The 22847-nt window shown below is 41.3% G+C and overlaps 1 long non-coding RNA gene across 2 annotated transcripts; it reads left to right on the top strand.

Moving 5' to 3' along the window:
* Positions 1 to 238: 238 nt before the first annotated feature.
* On the top strand, positions 239 to 22840 carry LOC133221887 (uncharacterized). 2 transcript variants are annotated; one of them, XR_009728092.1, is made up of 4 exons: positions 239 to 326; positions 10095 to 10202; positions 16840 to 16890; positions 21660 to 22840. It is a non-coding gene; the product is annotated as an uncharacterized LOC133221887 (long non-coding RNA). The 2 variants fall into 2 exon arrangements; XR_009728093.1 differs by lacking the exon at positions 16840 to 16890.
* Positions 22841 to 22847: the final 7 nt, after the last annotated feature.

Raw genomic sequence — 22847 nt, 5'->3', positions numbered from 1 at the left:
GAAAGCTCTATCTCTGCAGTTTAACTCAGCTGGCAAAGGCTGACAGACCAAATATGAGCTATTTCAACATAGCTCTGCAAGCAGAGCTTCTTTCTTACACTTAGAGAAATTGTTAATCAAAGATTCAATGAAACAAATAATAATAATCCTAAAAGAAATGGTTATAATTGCATTTCAGAACTGTGCAGGAAGTTAGTGGATTAATTACTGACTTAATTTTGGTTATTTTCTTGTTCCTAAGGCCAAGGTGAATCCTGCTTGCTTCCAGTCATCTCCCACCACAGTCAGACTCCATTCCCCATTTTTAATTGTCACTGGAGCTCAAGGTAAACGCAGGTTTCACACTGACAACCCCACCTCTCCATCTCCTTTTCCTTCCTTTTCTCTTAACCATGCAAGTTCACTTTATGTGGCTTCTCTTGACATCAGATCTGTACTTCTCAGCTTGTTTCATATTGTTTGATCATCAGCTTTCACCCAATGAAAGTTTCTGGAGCAGAAGAAATTTGAGGATGCTCTCCCCATTTCAGAAGTTTAGCATTCTTACTCCTCAGATCTGGAGTTTCAATTCCCTTTTGCTTTGTTTGCACTACTTTAAATGACGAGCACTCTCAATAAATTCATTGGGAATAATGAGTGAAAATTTGGTACAGGAGAGAAGAGAATCACATCCTTTCATTGTTTAAAGTATAGCATTCCCTGTGGGTAAATATCCTGTAGTACCTCTGTGGAAGAGCAAATGTATGAAAAACCACTTAGTACCAATAGGGATACTAATGTAGTTAAACCATTAATCTTGTTGCAGCTGTTGTCAAATCTGTCATAGGGCTTAAGGTGGCTCCCTACAGCTCCTCGGGAGAAAACAGCACATGTGTTTTGTACGATCTTAAGAGGAGGAAACTGGATCCGGGGCATTTTTCATTCAGATATACAGAAAGACATGTGCTTCCTCCCCGCGACTCTTGTAGCCTGCTCTCATCTGCACAGTATCTGTGAGAGCCTGGACAAACCCAGGGCTCTAGGCTGGAAAGAGCAGGTGGTGGGAGCTGCTCGGGATGCTAAGCTGTAGGATTTTGTCAGGATGTTTGCAGAAAATGGGAAAAAAAATCCCATGAGAAGCATCCTTACAGGACACTTGAATGTTGCTGGGAGCAGCAACAGATGTGTCCCATTGAACTACCTTCAGGCATTCGTGTTTTTCCCAGGATCCAACTTTTGGGCTGATCCCCAGCAGTCAAAACCTTCCCCATATATACATTTTGCAGCCTTCCCTGACTGGTTGTTTAGCATCATTCTAACTCCCATCCCATCTCCAATTAAGAATAGTTTATAAGGGGAAAAAGAGGAAGAAAAAGGCAGTTTCTTCCTTAACAGCATCTGGAAAAAAGTCCAAATTTGCCATTAATTGAAAGCTGTTAGGATTTTAAGAAAACCTCAAAATTTTGGGCCTGGCAGTAAGGAGAGGGCAACCCAGCAGAGTGAAGATGGCTGAAATCACATCTGTATGCTGAGGTGGGAGAAGGACCCCTTACGACCATGGGTTTCTCCCAAAAGAGGATGCTGTGCGTTTTGAAGCAGGGATGTGTGCAGTGCATGGGTATCATAATTGCCTTTATGGGGTAAAATGGAAATCCAGCCTTACTGGTTGTCTGACTGATGGGCTATGTCTCCCAGCTGTGCTAACAGCCTCAGGGGAGCCTCTTCCAGGTTCCCTCTTCTCCAGCTCCAGAACCCCAAATCCTTCCATGGAGGTGCCCCATTACTGACCGTGGGGAGCATCTGCAGTAGCCGATAGATGCCAGTTACCTGGTGTCTCTTTGCAGATATGGCTTTTCACTAGAGGTGCACATATGTTTTAGCTGGGAACACAAAGCCAGCATTTCAGCACGGGAAAACTAACCAGTATGTTTTCCCTCTGAAGAGAAAACTGTTTCTCTGGGGATAAAGGGTGAGGCTGTGACACTGCAAGTATTCAGTTCCGTGTGCCCTTAATGGAGACCTTCTCTCAGCTGGAGATCAGTGCTATGAGCAGTGACATTGCAAAAGAATGTCATCTGAAATTAAACAGCTGAAGCCTCCAGTTTTACCCAAGGAATGTCAGTTCCTTTGAGGCAGCTGAAATCAGACTTTCAGAGCAATCCCTGTCATAATCTTAATTACAGTGTGAGCTCAGTGTTGGTCACTGGTGTAGGGTCCAATGGGCACAACAGACTTGTGCAAGTGAGCTGGAACACTGCAGTTGATTGTCATCTTGTGGCTGTGCTGGGAGCCCTCACTGTACCCTACTGTATCTTTATTTGCACAAAGTCTTGGCCAGATGCCTGGCACCACGCTGGCAGACTGGTTCTATTTCTATTTGTTGATAGATCTCTCTTATATTTGATACCTTGATTAACGTACATTGATTTCTCCTGTTTCTGCTGGGTGGAAAGGGTGCTCTTAGCAGCAGCCTAGAAACTGGTTTGTGTAGGAGGGGTTACTGCGTTACATTTAAAACCCTCAGCATGTACAGCTATGAACCAGCACTAAGCACAACATATATTTTCTGGAGTTGCTTTTCCCTGCCACTTAGTGGCTTTAAATGGCAAAATATTTTTGCAAAGACAAATTGCTTCGCAGGTACCGTGCTGAGCTTCTGGAAAGGCTCCAAATGCACAGAGGGATTCAGACTGACTCCCTGAATCCTTGTCAACAAGGCGAGGTGACCCCAAGTGCTTATTTTCCATGTATGAAAATTAGAGAAGTGTGTAATACTGACAACAAATTGCAGCACTGTTTCAAACTCAAGGCAGTCACGCTGCTGAAAGGCTCAGAGGACTAATTCACAACATCTTAGGTCTCCTAGGAGTATGTTTTGTTTTAGATGCAGCAACATTAAGACCATTTTTCAATATGAATAGACTATTTCTGAGCAGGAAATGGCTCAAGTAAGACCGTTCCCCAGCAAATACAATCTGTGCTAAAACAATAAACTTCTGAATAAATCTGTGATGCTCATAACAAGCCATTAGATTATCAAACTGAAGAAGAATGTCTTTATATTACATAGTGCTTGGAGACACACCTTGATCTGTCCCTGGCCTCTTTTGCCTCGTTATAGTCTCCAGCACCTCCAGTTTGTGAAGGAGCAGGGGGTGTCTGCACCAGCACAGTCTCCCCTTTTTTTCCTGGCAATAGGAAAGCTGTATTTGTTCTCCAGCTTCTCATACTGGGACAATGTGGTGACCCTCTGGGTACTGGATATTTCCCGCTGGGAAGAATAGCAGAGAGCTCAGCTCCTTTCTGCAGCTTTCTTCCTTTCCCTCCTTTCTTCTACCAGTTACCTGTCTCTGACTTCCCTCATCTCACAAAAGAGGAGGACTTTGAGCTTTGGGGTTTTAACCCTTTTCTCCTCAGCACTGGTAAGCAATCTAATTCCCTACCTGTGGGTTCAACATGCATGTTATTTATTAGAATCAGCAGCTTTGTAAGGTTAGGCAAGAAGTTGCTTTTCAAGGCCCTGGGTGGCTCTAAACATTATTAAACGTGGCCATTAGAACATGCTTTTCCAACCATTGAATGGCTGTGAACATTAAATATTTTGTTTTAATAAGTGCTTGCTTTTTCAGCTGCTGAGTGGCCTTAATCTTTTTTTTTTCCCCTCATTAAAAAATGTTGTTTTTCCAGCTCATGAGCCACTGAAAATACTGTTCAGTTTTTTTTCTTTTTCCCCCTTTTTTTCCTTTCTTTTTCCTACATTCACTGATCACTCTGTTTTTATTAAAAAAAGGAGTGAGAATTTTGGAGCCTTTGGCTAAAATAACTTGTTTTCAGCTACTAGGACAAGTACAGGGCAAGGCTTAAGATAACATAAAATCAAACCTTGCTTGTGTGAACAAGTTCCTCTGAGATAAGAACATGCAAACTATCCAAACATCAGCAGAATGTTTCTGTGTGCTCTGAAAGGACTGATGAATCACACTGCTGCATGCCAGTTTTCCCACCTGCCAATCAAACTTGTCCTATTGTGTCACCTGTATGGATTCATGGGGTGAGATATGAAGCAATCCTAGGGTCGGAGGTGAAGCATGTGTGTTTTGGATTAGGGATGAAGATAAGAAGCTTGACTTAAGTTTCATTCCCCTTATTTGTTCTGTACGGGAGACATGTTGCCTAAGAAGAAAGGTAATTAGGAAGAAAGGGCTTTTGCCAAAACATTAGACTGGAAAGATCTACTTCTGTTGCGGTTTCATTGCATCGCCATGAGAAAGTCAGTAGTGCCATAACTGTTGCCTAACCATAGTCTTCACAAACTACTTGGGATGTTTTGCTATGCCCCACTTGACCTCCAGCTGTCCTTCCAGGAGGAAAGCTGTTCATCCGGTGTTGTATCTGCTGGTAGAAGGCCTTAGGTGTTACATCTCAAGCAACATTAACTGTCTCTGTTTAGGCAAATGGATTGCAATCCTGGTCTTTCTGCCTAGTTTCCCTACAATATTAAAACCCAGGAATCTGCTGGAGACAGGGGCTGCCCCTTACAATATGTGCTACTATTTCTGCTCTCAAAGGTCTCTGACTGTCATGGTTTCTCTGATGGAAGAGGCATTGACAGCATAGAAGGCAGTTGCCACAAAGTGGCCAACATCTTGCTCAGCTGGAGAGCTCTCCTTTGAGAGTCCAAAAGTGGCAGCTTTCCCCTGTGGCTGGGGCATTTGGCTTTCTGCAGCTTCTAAATCACCCGCTTGGAATGCACTGTGCATCAGCCTGGAAGGGAGTCAAACCGTTTTATGAAAGCTGCAATTAGTGGCTTCCCACAAATAGCATCTAGCACTGACAAGTGGCTGCTCTGTAATGCTGTTTATGGGCTTGTTTCAGGTAATGGAATTTCATTGCCTTTCAGGTGCTCTCGCCACAGGAAGCACATATATTTTTTCAGCTCTGTGATTTTTTCCACTAAATTGCACAAATCATTATATTTGGGCAAGTGCATTGGAAACATTTTACTCTGCATTTATTTTGCAGCTCAAGTCCTTCATGAAAGGAAGAATAAATATGTTCTTCTAGGCAAACAACTGAGGCGAGAAAGCAATGAGAGAGCAGAGATAGTAGGGAAGCAAATCATGGTCTTCACGTATAATAAATCAGTGTATCTGCACTGATTTAGTGTACCTGTGCTGACCGGTATTGGATGAGGAGTGGATCCAAAATTTCCCCTTTCTGTGACAGCTTCTAGAGGCCACTACCGGAACCCAGTCCTGGATCTCCTTGACATGTGTGTGGCTTCCTTGGGAGACCAGACTGTGAAATGATGTAGAATAGTTTTCTGACTCTTCTCCTGCATAGTTATAGGAAGTTCTATTTGTAGGAATGGAACAAAATCAAACTGAAAGTTCAAACTGAGTGGATAATGATGTTGTGTTGAATGTGGGAACAGAAGGCAAGAGCAAGTCACATTGGTTCTGGCTGGCTCATGTAGTATAACTGTTTATAAGAAAGCTGGAGAGGGACTTTTTACAAGGGCATGTAGTAACAGGGGGAATGGCTTTAACCTGCCAGAGGGGAGATTGAGATGAGATCTTAAGCAGAAGTTCTTCCCTGTGAGGGTGCTGAGGCGCTGGCACAGGTTGCCCAGAGAAGCTGTGTCTGTCCCATCCCTGGCAGTGTTCAAGGCCAGGTTGAACAGGGTTTGGAGCTGGGCTGATTGCACTGGCATTTGGTAGGAAAACTATCCCACATGAACAGTGGTGAAAAGAAAGCCTGTGAGATGTGATCACTTGCATTGGGCTTGCTAGGTCACAGCTAGGCATGAAGAGTATTTGTAAGGAAAGCTGAGCAACGCACTTCATAGCATCTTCTTTGTTCATATGCCCTGCTGAAATCATAAGCCTCTAAGGGAAAAGAAGGCCATGAACTCAAGAAACAGGTGAATCAAAGGCAAAGTAGTTGCTCCAAGGAGGGAAAACTTGAAATGAAGGTTGCAGTAAAACAGGGCTCTTAATAGGATAATGCAGGTAATACTATCACAGAGCATTAAAACAATACACAACTAATTAGCTCAAATATTTGCTGACAATGTGGGTTTTGAGGAAGGGGGGCATGGAACTTCATAAAACTTAATTAACTCATAGAATAAATCAGTTTCATTCATTGCCACAACAGAGCCAATCAAGATAGGCTTACTGTTTGCTCATTTGGAAAACGATTAGGATTCCCATTTAGACTTAATTACAGTGCAAAAGCTGACAATTAGTATCTTTGTGGAAGCACTGGATGCCACAATATCTCAGTTGAACATGTGCCTATAATTATAGACATCATTTTCTTAGCAAAAAATCTTACCCACTTATTACCTGGATTTTATGCCTGTAATTAGAGATAGAAGAAATAAGAAAAATTGGGAGGAGGGCTGGTGCTGAATTACTTTGGATCTTTCCATGTAAATTCCTTTGTGCAACTGTTTGTCACAAATTAAAACCTTGGTTTGTACTTTATACTCCTTGTGGAAGGGCATTTGTAGACGTACAAAGGAATCAAACTAGCCACATGGGTCATATTTTGACACCGCTAAGAACACCAAGGCCTCAGATTGGTTTGGTTCATAAACCCTTTCTTATACCTCCCTGAAGTTTCTCATATTACACAGGCTTGTACTTATCACCTGAGTGACTGCAGAAGCAAGCTGTTGAGAGAAACTTGGTCAGTCACTTTGGAAATTCATTTGATCTGAACCACAACTGCATAGACTTAGCCTGTTGACCAAAATAAAACACATTAATATTAAAGCCTGCAAGATGTGCTTGACTATAGTAATGTGTAATACTGCAAAACAAATGATAAGCAAGTAGAGATTCCTCCCATTTACCAGCATAGATTTCTCCAACTCCTTGCATCCAGGGGCTGCACCATGGCTTAGATAAGAGAAAAAGAAAGTTCAAAACGTTTTACAGATATTAATTACAGATAAAGCAGGAGGTAAAATGAGGATGTAAGAAACGCAAACTTGCTTCAGCTGCATTTGTCAATGTCCCTGCACCTCTGTTTATCCCATGGGCTTTTGAGGAACCGTAGGAGAGCACCCTTTACAGGGAGCAGCAGCTCAGCACAAGGCTGAGCACTAATGGGCATCACATTTAACAGAGTTGAATGAGCCTTCCCTGCATTTCAATTGCATTTATTTCCAGACCAGGGTGAAGGAGGTGGAAGAATGCAGGATTCAAACCTTCTTGTATCTGTTTCACACAGGATGTGTCTGATACTAGAGTAACATCCGAACCTCCTGGGGCAAATGGTGCATGGGACTTTGGGACCAAGGCATCACATTTACTTGAACAGCATTTTGACTGCCTACCAACTGAATTGTTGAACTTGCCTTGGATACAGATGACTGGCAAGGGGTAGAAAGGACAGATTTTTCACTTATATATCCTTTTTAATGCCCATGATCAATGAAGAAATGCGGCATTTGATATTTCTTCCTACTTTTGCTCTGCTTCTTTTGAAAAACACTGTCTGACTCCTGAAGTGAGCACTGGCCTGAAGTTAGGAAGGGAAAAAATCCCAGCTTTATCAGGTCAGATAATCCATACCGTAATCAGCAAATAGTGTCAGCAGGACTTCAGGGTGCGCTTTTGTAGCTGATTCCTGTGGAAAGGCAGCTGGGAGTCTGGAGGCAAAAAAGCCTTTTCCTTGGTTCTTGAGAAGTATTAACTTGTGTTTTCATTCAGTTTGTTTCATAAGTGCACATAAAAGGGAAGAAAACCAAGTTCTGAGCATTGGCTGTGCCCTTTTGAAAGTTTACTGCTCAGGTGCTTTTAATATTGCCTGAATGCTGAGCATTTTGCAAGGAGGATAAAACCTGTGATGGAAATAATAAAACATGAAAAATAAGTCCCTACATTGTTTGAAGTGCTTATAATGCTGAAGGTCTTTGCTTTTCTTTGTTTCTTATATCTTATACACTGGAGCTTTATATAGACATGGAGCTTGCATAGTATTATTGTGTTGCTTTGGAAAAGCTGAGAGGTGAGGGTTTTGATGCTTGGTTCCTGGCTGCCTGGCAGCAAGAAGCTCCTTCGTATGCCAGCAGAGAATCCTGCTTATCTCCAGGTAAGGCAAAGCCCTGCAATGCCAGATACTGCTTGAGTGTGACAGCAGCAGGGCTTTCATGTGTCTTCTCAGATGGGAGCTCAGTGATGGAGCATCTCAATCACGCCAGACAGGTTAGAACAGGGCAGCTATGCCCCTGCCATAGTTTTCAGTGCAGAATGAATGAGCTTTCTTTTGAACTACTGAACTACAAATTACCCTCCTGGCCAAGCAGCCATAGTGGGTGGACAAGGGGAGGAAGAAAGAGTTCCTCAATGAATAAGATATTGGTAGGTGTGTGATGTGTGAGAGCAGCTGACTTGCCAAACCCACTTGGATTCACTCCACCGAGCTGAGCGCAGTTGAGAAATCTAGCAGGGTTTAATTGCCTGGTACCTGGAAAAGCTCATTTGAAACGCCTGATATCTCCAACCAACCCACAATTAAGTGATTAATTGCAATGATTGGACATTCAAAGACATACACAGCTTTAAGAAATATTCTAACTTGTTTTAAATAGTTGAAAAAAGAGAGAGCCCAAGGAGAGAGGAATCCTCATAACAGTAGGAAGAAGGAGGATATGAATGGAGTGGGGATTTGTTAGCAAACACCAGTTCAGACCTATTCATCGATTTCATGCAGAACTAGTTGTTCCACTTCAGTGTTTATTACAAGAGTCCCAGGTATGAAAATAGACACAGAAATTTATCGGCATGCAGGTCTTTGTCATCTGGCAGTAGAGGCATATGAAACCCCAGGCAGGAGCTGCATGGCTCCTACCTTTGAAATAAAGAATATCAAAATCCTACAGAAGGGTTTTTAAGTGTTCAAACCCCAACACTTTAATGTGTGGTTACAGGTCACTGGCCTTGGGAAGATAGACAAAAAGATTCAGGAGCAGACACACACTGAATACAGCCCCTTGGAAGCTTCATAGAGCTACAGTTATATCAAACTACTTCAGCATCAGAAACCTAGGGTTGTATTTGCTTTCATCTCTCACCCACCTTCAATATCATTTCTGTTTTTTCTCAGAAGACAGTGACAAAATTGTGTATTTCTGTCCCAAACAGAAGCAGTCTGAACATCACTGCTGTTTTAACATTTCTGAATCAGTTTTATAAACAGGAGAAGTTATACCTAGTCAGTGTGGGTTTTGAAAAGCACATTGATTTTCATATCCTTATCTGAATTTAGCCTGTGTATGTTAAGTGATTACTTTGTTTTTAACTCTTGGGTATGTGCCATCCCTGTAGTCAACAGCCTTGCAGAGGTAAACACCAAGAGAAGTCAAGAGAAGTCCATTTCCTTTTACAGAGTGTTAGTGTTACACAGATATATGAGCAAAAATGTTATTATTGCCATCACTTGGAGTAAAACTGAGCAAGGAGGGACTTTTGGGGATTTTTCTTTTCCTGCATTTGCTCTTTACAGGAGGTTTTTTATACCAGAACTATTAGCTGTGCTATTAAAAAATGAGACTCACTTCAGTTGTGAAAAACTCTATAATGGAAGCACAGATTTGATGGCTAATAGAGAAGACCTTGGTTACACACATGTCTTAGATGTATCGGTGTTTGCATTAAGCAAGGGTGAGAAGCAGTGGCTGAACTCTCGCTAAGCTCCTCTGCAGAATGACTGTAAAAATGTTTCTGAGAGAGCTTCAGGTATACCTTATGCAAAAAATTAATCCAAGTGTTCAAAACCAAGCAATCTACTTCTGATGCAGAGCGCATCATATTAGTGAGCTGGAAGGACAGAAAATCAAAGCTGACATGGCCCAGATCATCTTGGCTTTGGCATTTGGGGCTTTTGAGAGCCTTACTTTGAAACGAAGGCACAGAAATAAGTGCCTTCTGAATACACTATTAACTGGAAAGTATTTGAAGGGAAGAGAAGTTTGATGCGTGTGAAAAATATCCTTGGGAACCAGTGCTAGATATTATGCAAAGTGAACCTGGCAGAAATGAAGGGGAGCAGAACAGAACTGCTAAACAGGTTTGCTGTGGCTTAACACGTGTCTCCTGCAGGAAAAAACCTTTAGTGCTGGGCAAATAGGAGCTTGCAGAGGACTGCAGGAAGGAGAGCCAGCTTTGCGTAAGAACACCTCATCCAAGGATATGAGTCAAAGAAACATGGTAAGTGGGTCCAGCTCTGTCTCCAGCACAGCTCAGTACTGTGCACTGCATGAGCATTGAGTATCGTTTGCTTTTGACTACAGTCAGGCTGTGTCCGTCAATAGCTACTCCCTGCAGAAAACCCTGGAGGTGACCACTCCAAGTCACACCTGGTTTGCAAGCAGATTATCTTCTTGTAAGGGGAAAAGGAATGCCTAATTTAGCAAGGAAGTATGTTTTGAACCTCAGCGTAATCTGACTCCTTGGATCAGGAGAGATAGTGTATGGTTTTTGAGAGAGAAATATATCCTGTTCTTGAAGTGGCTGGGAGAAAGAAGCGATCTGTGTGGGAAAGCTGGAGAAATGGCTAGAGGGAAAGGAAAAATTACATGCATTAGTGGTTTATGCCTTCCAGACATTTACAAACTCTGGGTAAAACAACTCGGGGGGAATTTTAGTCATTCCAAGGAGGCGGCATGATTTAAGAGGGCACAAGGGTTGCAGTTTGCTCAATGGTTTAACCCACAAATAAAACTTCCATTGCCCAGTTGAATATCTGGAAGGAATTTTAGGTTGCATTTTTAGGAGGACAGGCATTAATAAAGCGTTGCTTTATTGCTTCAGTGACCTACCACCTCAGTATTGCCTTGGCCTTGTGCTGCTCGTGGTAGGGGGAGGTTAATGTGCAAAACATACCACAGCTTCAATAGGTTTTGGGGAAACAAAGGCAGTCTCACAGCTGTTGCACTTCTGATTGGGTTTTTTATGCATTACATTGCTCTTTCTTGCTGCTGCACACTCTAAAGACCACCCTACCCATTCTGCCTTGCTGGCCTACTCTCTGTCTTCCACAGAGTTAGAGACAAGATGGTATGCAGCTGAAGGTCCGGTGGCCATCATCAGCCCATGATCTAATTAAATCAAAACTCTGAATGGTACATGCCCCTTTAATAGTCTCCTACCTGTTTCATTCAATGACTTCTTTCATACCTTTTCCTAGATATCTGCTACATTAGAATAGGTTCTGGAGCATTCCTCTATTTCACTTGCAGAGGCCGTTTTATTTTAATACATGATGTTATCCGAAGGCCGGGGTAAGTTTTCTTAATAATGTGTTCTTCATCTAGCATTTTCCCTTTTCAGTTCCATTCCATTCTCTCCTTATATTTTCCATATTCATCACATTTCAAAATATTTTTCTGCTTTGTTTATTTGACATGGAAAGATTTAATATATTTATCAGTAGCAAAAAAAACCCTCTCAGTCTGTTTTGTGATGAACAACAGATGAGCATGACAGAAGTGGAAAAAAAAACCCATCATACTCCTTCTTCTATCTTGAAGGACATTAAAAAATGGAGAAAAAAATACTTGGAACTGGGATGAGAACTTCAGTCTACTGAGGGTTTAATATTTATCCCTATTTTATTAGGAAGGGGAAACAGAGGCAGAAAGACTTGCCCAAATGCGTCAGTCATTCAGCCTAAACAGATGTGCTGGCATGATTCTGGCGTCTTTCACAAATACCAAGACTCATTTTGATTGTGAAATACTTGCTGAAGTACAGTATCAAGGAGCCTCAAAGGGGTTTCATTTCAGAGCTAGCGGTTTGAGACTGTCTGATGTGAAAGAAAAGTAGATAATACCTCATATTTCAATCAGACCATCAGCAAGGACTCAGAACAATCGAATTTGGCTCCTTTGCCCTTTATGACATACTTCACATCTTCATACAGCACTAAGAGAGAGTATAAGCCAATGGAAACTGGAGCAAACTTGCACTCTTGCATCAATGAGAAGGACTAAGAGTAACTGGACATAGACTCACAGGCAGATTTCAACAACACTTTCTGATCCATCTACTGGGGGAACATAATCAGGGTAATTTCATACCCGTCACTTGAGGTGTAAAGTGATTTTAGTGATGATGGAAATCTCCAAAGTGATGTTTTCTTGGTTTCCTTCCTTCTGCTTCTCTCAGAACAGCCAGCTAGAGTAATAATTGTCTTGCTGTCTAGGTTATAATTTGGTTCATGATTAAAGTCCTCCTTTTCCATTGTGCTCTCATTCAAAGGGAATTTAACAAACATAACAGGAGATAATTCCCAACTCTATATTGTCAAGGCAAAACATGGAGTTGCAGTGTCAGGTACTGAGAGGAGTTAAGTGCCTGATCACAGCTCCATTTGCAAGACAGGCACTTCAGAAAGCCAGAACAAAATGTGTTCTGCATGGCATCAAAAGATAACATAAAACTTCAAAATATATCACAAGCTGCTTAGCCAAGGCAGCAGAGAAATCAATATAGGCTACTAAATTAACTTCAGAAGCAGAGCGAGTGTTGAGTTGATTCCCCATCTGCAGGTGCCTTGTAACTTCTGGAAAGAGAACTAACATCTTTGTGCTGCTTCAGGTGTGCTGCGCTCCTTCCAGGGAGTACAATGTCAAATGGACTGCCTTAGGAGTGCTCTGATAAGGCTTTCACACCCTCCTTAAATAGGAGGCAAAATCTGGATATATATGATATCCCAACAAGATCACCCAGGAGAAAATATGTGCTGTTATGAAAAAAGAAATGAGGCATGCAGAGAGTAGCCTAAAAGACCCATTTTACTCGGTTGTGCTGATTTTCTTATGGATATGGTTACCATTGTTATTTGAATGATGTGAAAAACATCTTTTTTAATAACTTTATCTTTTTAAAGGGGGTGGAGGAATCTAAATTGCAGGTATTTTCATTGTGACCAGTCTCAGAAAAATGCCTTGCAAACATATTTCTGTTAAGAGAACAGAGGGTTTAGGCTGCTTCGACAGTAGCCAAAGCAAGCAGCAAAACATGTGAATGCCTCCAGAATGCTTCCAGGGTTTTGTTCCACTGCCAAAAGCTGAGACGTAGATTCACAGCATGAGGCAGCAAACTTCTCTGGCTTTCTGTGCTCACACATGAGGTGGATTTAACATGAGAGGCTGTTATGCTTCCCTTATTTCTCCTCTTCCATTTCTCACTCAGGATCTTGGTTTAACAACTAAGAGAGTAATATGGAGGTAATTCCTGCTCTAATGATACTGAAGGCAGATGAAACAACTTTGCCAGTCACAGCACATATTTATCAGAACATCTGTGCTTGTGAGCCCTTTGGAAAGACCAGTTTCAGTGTGCTTCATCAGGTTGTGTCTCTCTTGGGCCTGTGGATGGCTGGATATTGGGAGATATCAGATGCGTGTTTTTCCAAAGGCTGTTCAGAATATACAGTCAAGATGCCAGAAGGACGTATAGCTTCTGCTCAGGAGGAACTGGATAGGTGCAGGTACTTCATTTATCTTTCTGCCTTGTTCTTTCCAAGAACTTGGAATAAGCTCTGTATCTCACTAGTGGGGGGCATCAGGCCCTAAGAAGCAGATGAACCCCATCAACACAGGGCAACCTTTCTTAACCTTCCTTTCAACTTGCCCGCTCCCTGAGAGTTAATTATCTTGAGGGTAAGGAAATCAGCTATAATTCCTGGCTGTAAGGGTTTAGTTTCTTAGATATCATCATTGGCATTGGAAGCCTGACAACAATTAAAGGTCGTTAGCCACTGCTTGGTGAATATAAACCTCTGCAGGCAACAGTTACAGTTTGCTGCTAGTCTATTACCCTGGAGGAGGTGAACTGCTGGGGACTACTGCATTTGCACCTTGAGTCCTTTTCTAGCCCTCAGCATATCTCTGACCTTCAGGGACACTTAGAGGGACACTTTTGTGAAGCAACTGTAAGGGCTCTCTGTACCAAGTCCTGGTTCCCAATTCACTCAATGGCTGGAGATACAGGCTTGAAGTCTACAGAGCATGTTTCCAGGATGACTTTTGTCTGCCCAGTACGTAACAGGTACGTGTGTCTATTGGCAAGCATAATATCCCAGATCTGTATGAGTGGAAGTAGAGCCTGCCAGAGAGGAGCTTTGATCACCCATGTGCTATGTTGTTGTATGCAGATGCCAACTTTCATAAAGCCTATGGGTTCAGTTTCAGATTAAAGTGGAAGCTTTGCCCCTGTTTATTTTTTATCACTTGAGAAAGGTTGACTGGATCCTTAAAAGATTGATTGAATCCTTAAAAGCGCTGATTAAATCAACCTTTAGGAATCATCCAGTAGAACCCTGGCATGAATCAGCAGCTGGAAATCCTAATTTAACTGTCTTCTGTTCCAGTTTTGCTTATAAATTGAAACAAGCAAACAGCAATGTTCTGTCATCGGCTGTCCTTCAGTTAATTGGGTCATAAGAGGTATTATTACATGATGAAATGATTTCTGAGGGATTGTTTGGAGAATGGTTCCTGTGGGTCTCTTGCCTGTGCAGGAGTGGGAGCAAGTTATGAAAGCAGAAGGGTGGAAAAAGGTTTTTGCTGGCCAGGGCCTGGGAGCTTGGATGGGGACATGAGGACTTTGGGGTGGAAAAGGGACAGTGTGCATGTTCTCATGGCACACAGCAACTGTTCTCAAGCCACAGGCCATAAGGAGGGGAAAGCAGTGTACAGATGCTAGTAGCAAAGGACAAAGATGAGAGCTGCCTAGTGTGTAGCATTGAGAGCTGGAGGAATCTCTGCTTTCTCCTCTCCAGAGCTAGCTGGTTTTGCCAGTAAGTCTGATGAGATTCCAGTTTTCCATAGAAAACAGACTAGCTGTCCACTTTGAAAACTGCAATTGTAGCAACAACCAGCTCCTGTAAAACACAGGTTATCCCCCCGTGTAATTCTCTGCTGCAACAACAAAAGCATTAACAAGCAAGTGATCTGGTATCTCAGTTTTTCTATGCCTGATATTTTAGCCAGTTCTAGCCTTTAACTGTGCAGTTTCTTGGGCAGAGATTTTCAGAGTTTGGGCAAACAGGCAGAGGTTAGTGACCTTTGTTTTGGAGCTATATCAATAAGTCCTACACCTCTTACCCAGATCATCCCCAGTCTCTCCCTCCTTTTTCTGCTTCTAAACGAAGGGCCACAGATAGAGATCACAATTTAGAGCTAGGAGAAGCCATCTTCCTACATGTTCATGCATGTAGACTATTTCCCAGAAGCAAATGCATTTTTCTAATCTCAAGAGTTTGCTTTGTGCGTTGAGATCAAACCTTGAGCAATAGAAATTTGCTGCCAGACTTCCCTTTGCTACGCACAAATTCTGCATATCAAAGGTATCGGGATTCATCTGTATAAAACTGATTTATTAGAACTTGTGAAACCAGGTTTTATTCACATGGCACTGCAGGTAAGCAGCATGGTTTAACTGTAGGATGGCATCACTGGAGGGCATTTCACTTGCGTAATATCTAAGCAGAGTCAGAAATGGGGAGAAACATCTTGAGTAACCAATGGCATAGTGGGGGTGATTTCTGCCAGGTATGTTGGGCATCAAACAACTCCTTGGTTCTGTCTGACTAGCTTTGAAAGTTGCTATTTAAATGAAAAATATTCAAATACTCAAAGCCTATGTTTTTTAAAAGATCTATTATAGTTAGCACTTGGAGCCATTCAGTTCTACCACTATTGAAACAAACCTCCTGTTTTCATGTTGCATGTGTACTTCTGTGGTACCCAAAGGATAACTCAGATTTGCTGTCTGTAGCCACTCTTGCTGTGCATGTTTGTTAGACAGCTTTGGTGTGTCTGCTTCTGCCATGAGGGTACTGTCCCACTGAGAGCTGAGCTGGCACCAGCACCCATGTTTCAAATATCCCCAAAGAGCATTCAAACAGGGGGAAGCTCTTGATGGGGCAAGGCTTTGCAGGTGACTGCAGCATCAGCTGGGGCAGATCTCTCTGCACTGATGTTAAACCAAGAGCCTGTCTGTCTCTGAGTTGCCAAGTTGTCACTGGTAGCTTGAAAAGCCCTTAGCTTCCCCTCAAAATTATGGAAATCACAAAATCATAGTTCCTTACAAGATGACTTCCTTAATTTCAGACTGTACTGGAACTGCCAAACTGAGGTGAATTGTACACAAACATGAAAGGCCATCAAATCCTGGAGACTTTTTAATTACCAATGTAGTTCAGATGCAAAATCCTTAGTATTCAGTCTTCTTTCCTGCTCTGTGACATAACACTAGGAACCTAAGTGCATTCTCTGTTAGGTTTGCTTTTTACTGAAATAGTGAGCTTGCTCTGCTGAGTAAGCTACTCCTAGGGCTGCTTCTGATCAGAGGATTTCAGCTACATAACCTTGAAGCAGATAGCAACCAATGGAAGTCAACTTCTTTAGAACTGGCATGAGTAGAGAGCTGAATCATACTCTCTTAGTGTTTGCATTCATGTCTGTTAAAAGCAGAAAAAAGGAGCTTTTCACAAAGGGATGCAGGAGAGATGTCATATGAGGAAAATGCTGTGATAATGGTATCTGAGCATGTTTCTTATTCGGTTTTTGAAGTGTAAAATATTAAGCTGGTCAGTGAGGGAACAGAATAGGTGGAATTATGGATTCTTAGGAGTTTATATTGATCCAGAGGAAAATGAAATCTAGGATGTGCCTATACAGCATGTGGCTTGAATGCTTAAAGCAGCATTAAGAGTCTGTAGGTAACTTTGCATTCAGTCAAAGAAACAGATCAATTGAATGTTCCCCCCTGCACCCAAAACCCCCTTTTGAGTCTGTGTGTGTAGATGTATTAACTCGATATTTCTTATTCACAGAATTGCTCTGAACAGCCTGAAGGTTTCAACAGCAATCAGTTATTTATGAAGGTAAGAAATAGCCATGACTCTTATTCAGTGCAGGTATACTGATGTCTGGATGAGATGGGGACAGTTTTCAAATCTCATTGGCCTGATGGATGTGGAAGGGAAGCCACGGGAGATGAAGACACTCCACCAGAAAGAAGCTGCCTCTTTTGTATCCAGGAAGTCTCTGTGTTGCAGATGTGACAGCAATAGAAAAACCTATTTCATGATTCTGTCCCATGAAGAAGCTGTGAGTATCGGCAACCACACAAAAGAGGTAGTGGGGAGCCAGGGCGGAGAGAGTCTTGAGAATAGCAAACATTATCTATCTGTCCTGGCAAAGTGTCATAGTTACTTGTGGATCCCACTGCCTAAACCCTATCCAAGTAAAAGCACAGCACTGCTATCTGTTGTTCTGGTTTGGTTTTTGTTTTCAAAATGATTCCAGCATGTTGGCTTGTAGTTCTGAAACCCTGCAATTCTTTGACAGAAAATGTTGGTTTCCTTTGTTAATCAGTTGACAATCCAAGTATCTATCTGACACAAAGGACTGTGTGAGTGGCTGTGGTGAAGCACAAGAGGATTATCATAATCCTTGTCACTAGGGGAGCCAGCCTACCACCTGCAGAACAACTTTGTTGGGGATGAAGGGAATCAGGATCTCTCCTGAGATGTCACAAGTCTGGAGACTGCTCTGCTTGGTGTGGGATTTTTCTTTTGAGAGGGGTTTGTTTACCTTTTTACCCCATCTTATTGTGGGGAACACACAAACCAGTGATTAAATATGATGGAATTCTTCATTGACAGAGAAGAGTTGTCCTGGAATAACCTCTGGACACCAACAGTAGTGACAAAAACTGAACTGGTTTTAAGATATAGATCAATCAATGAGTGAGGTACTAGTGCTAAGGATCTATAGTGACCCTAATTAGGGTTGACAGCTTTACAAGACATATTAAGCCTGATTAGTGCTGGAGCCAATTGCACTCGTGGATCTTGGATCTGACCTGTGGTGTTTTCTTCTAGTAGAGTAGCAGTGTGACCACACTGGTGTCACTCCTGATTTGCACTTCTGGAAAGTAAGAATGGAGCCAGTGTAGTTTCAGGATATTTTCTGTGATACCTTATTAATGTTTTATAGAACCCTACTGGTTTCCTTCCTCTTAAACACTTTAAGATTTTCTATGTAAAATCTTTTTTAGAAGGCTAAGAGTATTCAGGAGGGAGGAGGTGGTGAAGCAGCCAAAGGTGTGTGATAAATTAATGTAATTACTCTGCTTTTCACTTACTGCTCAGAGATATCCCCTCTACATATGCAGTGGATGCATTGGTATGCAGCAATAATGATAATATAACATCAGGATAAACAGAGATGGACAAACCCCACCATCTGTGACCCATACTGTTTCTAGATACGTTGCGTTGCCACATCTGGCTCCATGCTAGCAGAATAGGGTTCTTTCATGCTATTTTTACTCCAGACTTTCTTTTCATAGAACTTTTGTTTGACTTCCGACTGCCTCTCCCTCCTCCTCTCTGCCTCTGACTGCACTCAACATGCTCTTGGGCATGACAGTGAACGTGTAAAATCACATCAGAGGGCCAGTCACAGAAGGAGAGAGAATATAGCCCCTTTGTTTTACAAATCCACAGTTTCTTCTTCAATTGTTCTTTCTGGCTGAAGGAGTTGGTTTGGCCATTTCAATCTGCTGAAATTACTGCTGTTAAAATAACCTTCCAGACTTGTTCTGTCCCTGTTCTGTGGGTTAAACCTCTCAGTCAAAGCAAAATTGTTTTCCTTTAAAGCCTCATGTTCAATTCCATTCTGTTATCCTAGTCTTACCCACTTAACCCTTACCCACTGCTTCTCTATTGAAGTTTGGAATAACAGCTGCTTGTTTCACTTTGGGCCAGTTACCCAATTGTAAGGGACAACTTAAAGTGTAATATGCCAGGAGCATACGTGTGCTCATCTCTACCTTTGCACAAATGCTCACTGTGCAAGGACCTCTTTGTGGAGGCAGGTAATTTGTTCACAGATTTTTCTATAATTAAGACCCATGGTTGTAGTCTTCCATCTTCCACATTGGTAATGAAAACTGAAATTGGAGAGAGGTTCTAAGAGCCAGATTTACCAGTTACATGATCAAGCAATGCTTTGTTACGCTATGGGATTTCTCAGCTGGAAGATGCACCCCATAAATAACCACCCAAAAATACATGACAATGAACATTTTCCTCCCATAACAGATTGTTAGCAGAGAGATGCCAGTGAGATGATTTTTACTAATGTACTGTAGAGTTTTGTTCTACTTTTCGACTGCACAATTCATGCTTGTCTGCTCAGGAGGGGGCAAAATGTTCAAAACCATTTTTCCCTTTCCTCCCCTCCTTGACAACAGCATGAAGATGGCATTGCCCTTCGAAAAGGTTCTGCAAAGAGTCTCACCCCTGCTCTAAAGACATTTCTAGGGAGACATTTCCAGTCTTTGTATTTATGCAAAACTAATATAAGAAAATTGGTGCTGTACTCCTGCAGTGAAAACTGTAGAAACTGTTTTTGATGGATTTTTGTCTTGCTGACTGGCTTGCCCTTACTGCAGCAGTAAGTAGTTATGAGCAATTTGGCAATGAAATACTTCACTTTGGGGGAACCTGTGATTTAGTATATAAGCATGAGTCCATCTGCAGTGGACTATTTTTAATGTCCCTGGATCTGCAAGAATATGTTTAATTAAAGCAGAAATGATTTTTCTGTGCTTGTTTTTAGGCCTCTCCCAAAGCAGCTCTGTATAAATGCTTTTATGAAATATTATGAGAATGAATGATTTTAAATGAGAATACTAAGCCAAAGCTGGAGGGTTTTTTTTTCTCTGAAAATAAGCGAAACAAAATGCAGAACCAAATGTTTGATGTTTCCTGCAATTCTCAGTAATGTGAGGAATTTATACAGCAGCTTCTTCACAAATTGTTTTGAGTAAACCTTCATGGCCAAAAGCAAAGCAATAGATAAAAATACCAGTGAATAATGGATGTAACATGCTTACATACAGTCTTGTAACAAAAATGGACACTGCTCTGCTTCATACCTTTGTGGTTTTAATAATCATACTCAGATAGCAAATCTGTGAAAGTTCAGGTGAACGATATCTGGGTAGCCCCATTTGTCCACTATAGATGCTGTTTCCTGTCACTTGTGTGTTTTATGCATTCTAATTGCAAATATTTCTAACTAATTCTAACATTACAAAAATTTAAGACTTTGAAATAAATATTTTTTCTTTGGAATTAAAATAAACACCATTCAGTCACAACAGCTTTAACTTTTGTTCCTATTTGTTTTGTCTCTCGCTTAAAACAATAATAATAATAAAAACCATTCTGTCTTGGTTAGGCATTTCCGGGGTCAGTACTCACTAAGCACAGAAAATCCTTTCTGTAGACAGACAGAGTTCTTAGAAACACTGAGGTGTTCCTATAGTAGGTGCAAAATGTACTCAGTTATATTCATATTTTCTTTAGAGTGCTCCCAGCCTGACTGGGAGCCCATGCACTACACAGGACTATAGAGAGATGTTTATGATCGGTGACAAAACTGCAACCGCACTTCTACATTGGATATTCAAATCATGTCAGGTTCATTCAGCAAGGTAATTCAAAAACTATCTAGGCTTTGATGGTTGCACAGTTTACAGGAAGCGAGAGATGTATTAATATTGTCAACGGATGCTTTTGTGTGAGCCATGCAATAAAGAAACTTCTAAAGCTTCTGCTTTGCTGAGATCTGATCTCACAGTGCCCTCACCCTTTTACAAGATTGACTTTGTTCTCTGGTGGGTATCTATATTGATTTTTTAACATTAATCTACAAGAACACCATTATTCATGTTTTTATTAATCTTTCATTCTATCCTTCCTTATCCTGTTTTCCTAGTTAGAATTTGCTGGTTGGTGACTATTTGAGATGGATTAATCTCCACTTTGCTTGCAAGTATTACAACTAGACCAAATTTTCATAGAGGGTCAAATTGCTATTTTACCACTTTGAGCTAGAACTGTGATGCTGAGGTGCAGTGAGATGCTGTGGTGCTATATGGTTGTCAGAAGGACTAATGTATTCATAATGGGGTCATCCAAACAGACATACAAATTATAAGTGAAGCCCAGCAACTGGAAGAGATATGTTTTCCATCTTGACACGTTTCATCATTTCTTCCTATTGACTGAAGGATTGCAAGAGATTTCTTGGTTGACGTAGGGTCAGTTGATTGGCATAAGTGGAATGTCCATGTTAGAAAAAGAAACAGCATCTTGATGTTATATTGACTTTCTTAAGTGCCTTTTCAAAGAAACAAGTATTTCTTTAGAACAGTTGGTGGAATTTGTATGCAACTTAGCTGACATGCGAACAGTTCCTCACAGCTCTATAAGGCTGAGCAGGAAATGAGCTGGAAATTTTTGGCCTTTTTGATACAGCAGATTTACTGGGCTGCAGTAACAATACTTGCTAAAATGTTCCATTTCAGCAACCGTTTGCTTACTTACTGAGATAAAGGGTTAGACAATAAAATGTCTACAGTATTCTGTAAATTTTTGAAGATAGGCAAGTCCTCAAAAAGCATCTCTCTTTTAAAAACCATGACAATGACCTTACCCTGAAAAGAACAAGTGAGGATTTTGGAAGCATGAGATTGGAATGGAGAAGCTGGAGGATAGAGTTTCTGTTTGTTCAGTACTTTAACTATTTCCTGTCTCTTTGTTTCTCCATCCCCCCCCCCCCCCCTTCTATTTAGACAACAAACCCTCCTGAGCAGGAAGTGTCTCACATGTTCCCATGTTTGCTGGAAATTGACCACCGTAATACAAATAATGTAAAGCAAGATTTGGTCCATGTTACTGCAAGAAGAGACTGAAAATGAAAAGAAAGACATTAGACTGAGGAGAACATCAACAAGCATCAGATGAACTTATCATCCTGGCTGGTTTTTAGCCAACTTGCTGTGAGCCTTGGAGTCTGCTTTGTGAAATGTCACTTCCAGCGAAGTCTGAACCTGCCTGTGATCACAGTGGGGCTGGAAAGGAAGAACCCTTTAGCCATCAGTGAGATGAACTCTTAAAAAAGCCTTTTATCAGGATTCGGGCTTGATTTAAGGTAAAGCGTACGTCTTTTTATCCCTAGACTATGGTAAGCTGATGTGATAGGTACCTGCAGTATAAAGGGACTGGGCACAGTGTCCAAAGAGGCCCTGTGCTGTCCACAGTTCTTCTTCTTCTTGTCCACATTCTGCATATTTGAGTAGGAAAACAAAATATTTCTAAGCACGAAAGCTCTAGTGTTAAGTTTTTAATAAAACTGAAGTTCAGCTCCTGTATTAGAATCTATCCCAAACAGAGGGAGCTTAACCACTACACACTGAAACCACTGCAAGTGTTCTAGAGTAATTTGTTTCCTTCATTCTCTGCAGACAGATTCCTAAGCTGTAACAAGTGAATAGTGTAATTTCTTTAAAATGCCTTTTCTTCCTTCTCTCTATATTGCCTTTGGCAATCTTAAGCCTTCAAAGACAGCTACAGTTTTCCTGACAGTCTGCACTACTGAAGTAAGCCTTTAATTGAGCACACTAGCATCCAAATATGATACTCTGTGCAGCTGAGTGATTAATTTTTAACTACCCTGGATACCTCAGGAAAAGTATATATACTGTGAATACACAGGTATTTTTCATTTAAGTCTTTGCTTTTATTTTCCCAATGTGACCTCATCTGTTCTACTGTGATAAATAGAAAGACAATAAATGGACATCTTAAATCTAGGCAGTGAATTTCGTGCTGGTCAAAACAAGATTTCATTGTTTTCCACACTTGCAAGTATTAGAATTAACCCCCCAAAAATTATAACTAATAATCTTTTTATTAAAGAAGCCATTTAATCAAGAACTGGAAGAGAATAAGTTTTGCTGATCAGACTGCTTATAGATCTT

The sequence above is a fragment of the Neopsephotus bourkii genome, unplaced genomic scaffold (assembly GCF_033783945.1).
Source record: "Neopsephotus bourkii isolate Nb327-2 ecotype Australia unplaced genomic scaffold, CSIRO-AGI_Nbou_v1 NB_1572, whole genome shotgun sequence".
Taxonomy (NCBI): domain Eukaryota; kingdom Metazoa; phylum Chordata; class Aves; order Psittaciformes; family Psittacidae; genus Neopsephotus; species Neopsephotus bourkii.
This window is presented reverse-complemented; position numbering and strand designations above follow the sequence as displayed.